This window comes from Otolemur garnettii, unplaced genomic scaffold, assembly GCF_000181295.1.
Source record: "Otolemur garnettii isolate 467f Iridium unplaced genomic scaffold, OtoGar3 scaffold00008, whole genome shotgun sequence".
NCBI classification, from domain to species: domain Eukaryota; kingdom Metazoa; phylum Chordata; class Mammalia; order Primates; family Galagidae; genus Otolemur; species Otolemur garnettii.
This window is the reverse complement of record NW_003852403.1, coordinates 10,515,921-10,521,281: the sequence shown is the minus strand read 5'-3', so window position 1 is coordinate 10,521,281 and position 5,361 is coordinate 10,515,921.

Genomic DNA, 5,361 nt, shown 5'->3' with positions numbered 1-5,361 from the left:
GCCTCTCCTCCAATCCATTCTTCAACCCCGCACTTTCTTTTCCTTTCTCAGCAGAATACCCTCCTGGCTTCCCCCTATTGGAATTGGCCTCCTTTTCCCATTTCCTAGGACATAATGGTGAAATGACTTCCAGGCAGGGTTGAAAGATTCACAAATAAATTTTTAGTATAAGTATGTCCCATGCAATATTTGGGGATGTAGTTATGTTAAAAAATTATTTGTTGGCTCGGCACTTGTGGCTCAAGCCGCTAAGGCACCAGCCACATACACCTAAGGTGGCGGGTTCGAATCCCCAGCCCGGGCCTGCCAAACAACAATGATGGCTGCAACCAAAAAATGGCCAGGCGTTGTGGCGGGCGCCTGTGGTCCCAGCTACTTGGGAGGCTGAGGCAGGAGAGTTGCTTGAGCCCAGGAATTGGAGGTTGCTGTGAGCTGTGATGCCATGGCACTCTACCTAGGGGGATAGCTTGAGGCTCTGTCTAAAAAAAAAAAAACAAAAACATTATTTGTTGCTTATCTAAAACTTAAATGTAACTGGGTGTCCGGCATTGTATCTGGCAATCCTACTTCTAGGGAAGTGGATTGTAGAAGAGAAGAATGAAAAACACAGCCATTTAGTATTTTCAAAATATTATGTTTGATACAGGGCTTACTTCCTCCTGGCTTCTTGGCAGGACAGACTTAGACAAGCTTCAGAAATAAGGAGGTGGCCTGCCCTTCATCTCTAGCATGGGCTGTTCCCAGTGCCCTGGAGGAGCCTGTTGGTTGTGTCTGTTGTGTGTGAATGGGGGAGGGCTGGGGAGGGTGGATGATGAAGGAATCAATCACCTTTGGCTTCCTGCCCTTCCTCCCCCAGTCACACCAGGCAGCCTTCTGGGATGTGAGTAGCCCCATCCTGTTGGCAAAGCAATTGCTTACCTAGGACTTTTAAGGGGACATTTTTATTGAGCTGTAATTGGAAAAAAAAAAAGTCTAAGACACTCCAGATTTTTCTCATAAGCTTGTCTCAGTCGTGTGTGTGTGTGTGTGTGTGTGTGAGCACACGTGCATGTACAAACGCTCACATACTTTAGCCAGACCACATCAGAGTTTTTGTTGAAAAAGTGAGGAGGTTTTTGTGTAAGGTATTTTCTCTCCTCTTCTCTAAATTAAGGACCAGAATAAAGACCAGCTGGGTGTCTGGAGAGCCCGTAAGAGTCTTTTCATTAAGCAAATATTCTAGCAATTGGAGAATGGGTTTTTACGTAGGAGGGCTGCATTTGTCTTGACAGCTTAAAATCCTAATGTAAGTTGACAACCATATTTAAGAAACCCTGTAATAGAATGCAGAGCCTGTTATCTATGTAAAACTGCTTGGCAAAAGTTTATAAATCATATACATATATTTAAAAGAATGTGAAAGTAAATCCAGATGACGGGCTTTAGAGACACGCTGATTGTGGCCCCCTGTTGTGCTCCGTTGCTGTTCTGAGAAGCTGCAGAAAGTTTCATCTCCTTTGGAGCCTGTGTGACCAGCCCTGCCACCACGCCACTCAAGAAAGACGGAGATATGGAGTTCCTTCTGAGCCCCTGGTTGTCTCAGAGCAGGAAGGAAAGCTCTGAGGCCCTCCCCGAGTACCTGCTAGGTGCTGGACTCTGGGTTGCTGCTTTATATCTGTCCTCACCACAGACCTGGGCCACACTGTTACTCCTTCCCATTTTGACGCTTGAGCTAAGTATCTGCTCAGGCTCAGTTAAGGGGTGAAGGGTGGTTGGTGTCTGAGTATAAACCTGATCCATGTGCATCCAAGGCCCCTGTTCTTCCTGCCACTCTGGTCAGCAGCTCAGCTCACAGGTGGCGGTTGTGTGCGGGTGGTGGGTGTGTTATGATCTCCTTGGCTAGAGACATGTCACTGCTTCTCAGGAGAGATGAAGCTGGACCAAGAGTGAACTAGGTTGGGCCATGTGACTGTGTGGTGGCCATTTCTGAGACAGACATGAACTTATTGAGTCAGTGTCCTCCCAAAGGTCCTCACTCCGGTTGGGTGGTGCCTGTGGTCTGATTGAAGTCCAAGAATTGAAGGGATGAGCTTCTTTCAGAGGCCACAGGGCAGACTCCCATTCACATGCGTGCCAGGGTTGTCATAACACACTAGAAAACAAGGATTCTCCTAGAGAACAGGAATGTCCCCCGGGATATACAGTGACTCCAGCAACCAGGTTGGTGGGGCTTCTCAGATGCAGGCTGCTGCACATTTTAGGGCTCCGGCTTTATGGGGACCCTGCTCTTCCCAGATTTGCTCCAGGTGTTCTGTTGCTACTAGCCAACCCCTCTGGTTCTTTACTGAGTGATGTCTGTTGCCTCTGGGCTTCTCTCCTTGTCCCCTCCCACACACACCACCCGCAACACATCCTGCCACCTCTGACTCTGTCTCCCATTCGAACTCTCCAGGAGAGAGGGCCTGGCTGGGTCCGCACTTAGGAAAGAGCGCCTGTCAGTGGCAGCTCTGATTTCAGACCCCTTCACGTGGCTCTGGCTACCCGTGTGTCAGGAGATAGACCAAGTTTTGCAGCAAGTAACAGAGACTTGAAAAATAGTGACTTAGGGAGGGGGGAGGCTGGGTGGAGGGAGGGTGATTGGTGGGACCACACCTATGGTCCATCTTAGAAGGGTACATGTGAATCTTTCTAAATGTAGAATATAAGTGTCTTAACACAACAACTAAGAAAATGCCATGAAGGCTATGTTAACTAGTTTGGTGAAAATAGTTCAAACTGTATATAAAACCAGCACACTGTACCCCATGACTGCGTTAATGTACAGTTATGATTTAATAAAAAAAAAGGAAAGAAAAATAGTGACTTAAACAAGATGGACATTTCCTCCTTTTGCCTCACATAAGGAAGCCTGGAGGGCAGAGGCAGTCGGGCTAGCTCAGAGCCCTGCAATCTGTTCACACTCCAGGCAGTGCCCTGGAGGCAGGAGATCAAAGGATATACCCTTCCCTTGTGAAATGATTTCTCAGACACTCCACATAAGAATTCCACTTACATCTCATTGGCCAGAACTTAGTCACTTGGCCACACTTTACCTGCAAGGAGGTTGGGAAATGTTCCACTTTAGCTGAGCTTGTTGTTGGCCCAGTTAACAGTGGAGAGTCCTCACTGGAGTAAAAGTGGAGGGTGGACCTTGGGAGGAGTAGAAGTCCATATCCAGCTGCCAACAGACTCTTTGCTTGACCAAACTTCAGTCAGGCTCCTGATCCTCGTCTGAGGCCCACCTGTGAACTTCCTTGTATATCTAGTTTTGGCAACGGCAATGCCTGGCCAGTTTAGCAGGAACCCCCTCCACATCTGCTGAGGTTCCTTGTCCTCCACCATCCCCCAGGTGGTCATCACGGCCTGTTTTCAGCAAGAATCCTATTAGATCAGTCTAGCCAGAATCCCCCTTACCCCTGGCATTTCCTCTTAATAGTTTTCCATCCACTGACCCCCACCTTGTTACTTAGCTAGAAATTTCCACTTTTCCATGGCTTGTTTGGAGTCAAGCCCAGTCTCTCCAACTGCAAAATCCCATTGCAATGGCCCCTACACCAATCTCAGTGGTCCTAACTAAAGTCTTCCTTACTGTGCCTTAAAAAGTATCATCAGGCTCGGCGCCTATAGCTCAACCGGCTAAGGCGCCAGTCACGTACATCTAAGGTGGCAGGTTCGAATCCCCAGCCCGGACCGCCAAAACAACAATGACGGCTGCAACCAAAAAATAGCTGGGCATTGTGGCGGGCGCCTGTGGTCCCATCTACTTGGGAGGCGGAGGCAGGAGACTCGCTTGAGCCCAGGAGTTGGAGGTTGCTGTGAGCTGTAATGCCATGGCACTCTACCCAGGGGGACAGCTTGAGGCTCTGTCTCAAAAAAAAAAAAAAAAATGTATCATCAAATAAGTTCTCCTTGAACAGTGTCCATTCTGATGCAGCCATCCACAGCTGAGATGGTAGCTCATACCATCTCAGCCCTTCCATGAGATAGCAGTAAGGAGTTTGTGACACCAGGAATCCCTCAGAAAGGGGCACTGGCACGATGGGCATCCTGCATGGACTGTAAAGAGTCCTTGTTCGAATCTAAGTGGCATGGTTTAAAAGGAACCAGAAGAGCCCCTTCACTCCACCCCCAAGTTTTCCCCGCAGCAGTCCTGCCACCAGTTCATCTTTCAACTGAAACAGTGCCTTCCCAGCCCTCCTTCAGAAGGGGACACCTGATCCTAGGAAAATTACCTGTCCTCAGTTCCCTACCTGCACTTGCGTTTTCTCATTTCTGCCTACTCAGCAGCCCTCCCACCCAATCACTACAGAAGTCAGGATGGTCCTAACAGTCTCACTCAGTTGGAGCCCAGAAGGCTGGTCTGACCAAGTCCCAGGAGCTGACTACAGACTCAGAGGGTGCAGGAGGCAAAAGCCAGAACACCAGAGCAGGGGCGTGACTGGAGCCGGGGTCTGAGGGAGGCAGGGGACAGGGGACGGCTGATGGGAGGCTGGGAAGTACCAGAAATCTCAGAGGAGGGGAACTGCTAGCAGCTCCCAGGGGAAAGAGGTCCGGCATCCCTGGGCTCAGGAGGCGCAGCTGAGATGAGCGCGGACACCTGGGGAATACACTGAGGAGCCGAGTGATCTAAGGCAGAGGAGAAACGGTGGCTGGGCTGCTCTCCAGACCAGTCCCCGGGTGGGCAGAGGGTGGGATGGGCTATTTCTCCTTGAGTTTTCCCCAACCCAAGTTTCCCCGAGGCCCCCACTGTGGAGCCCACAGTGCGGCTGGGTCCCCACCCTGCCTAGGGAGGAAGTGAGCAGGCCGCTGTCTAGGTCAGGCGCTGAGCTGGAGGCCAGCAAACCCCCAGGAGGCCTCTTGCCAGACGTCTGTTGGCCTGAGAGGATGGTCAGGTGGCTGGAGCTCAGGACAGAGCTGGCAGTGGGGGAGAGGAGGTTGTGGAGGGTCCCTTTCTGGTCGCCTCTCCAAAATGCCCACTTCAAGGTCTTTGCCACCAAGATTCCCCTTGGGCCCCTAACCATCTCTCCTGACCTCTAGTGGGGCTCTGCTGCACCTAGCTGCTCTGTCCTTTCCTCATTCACACGTTCCTCCAGAAGCTAATTTAATGGTCTGACCTGGTTCTGTCCCTGTGCTGGCTACCTGCTAATGTGTAACAGACTACTCCGAATGCCACTTCTGCCATATTCTCTTGGCAAGCAAGTCACTGAGAATAAAAGCCAACCCAAAATGTAAGCCTTAGGAAGTGCCTTTAAGAACACAAATTTGGGCTTGGCGCCTGTGGCTCAAGTGGCTAAGGCGCCAGCCACATACACCTAAGGTGGCGGGTTCGAATCCCCAGCCCGG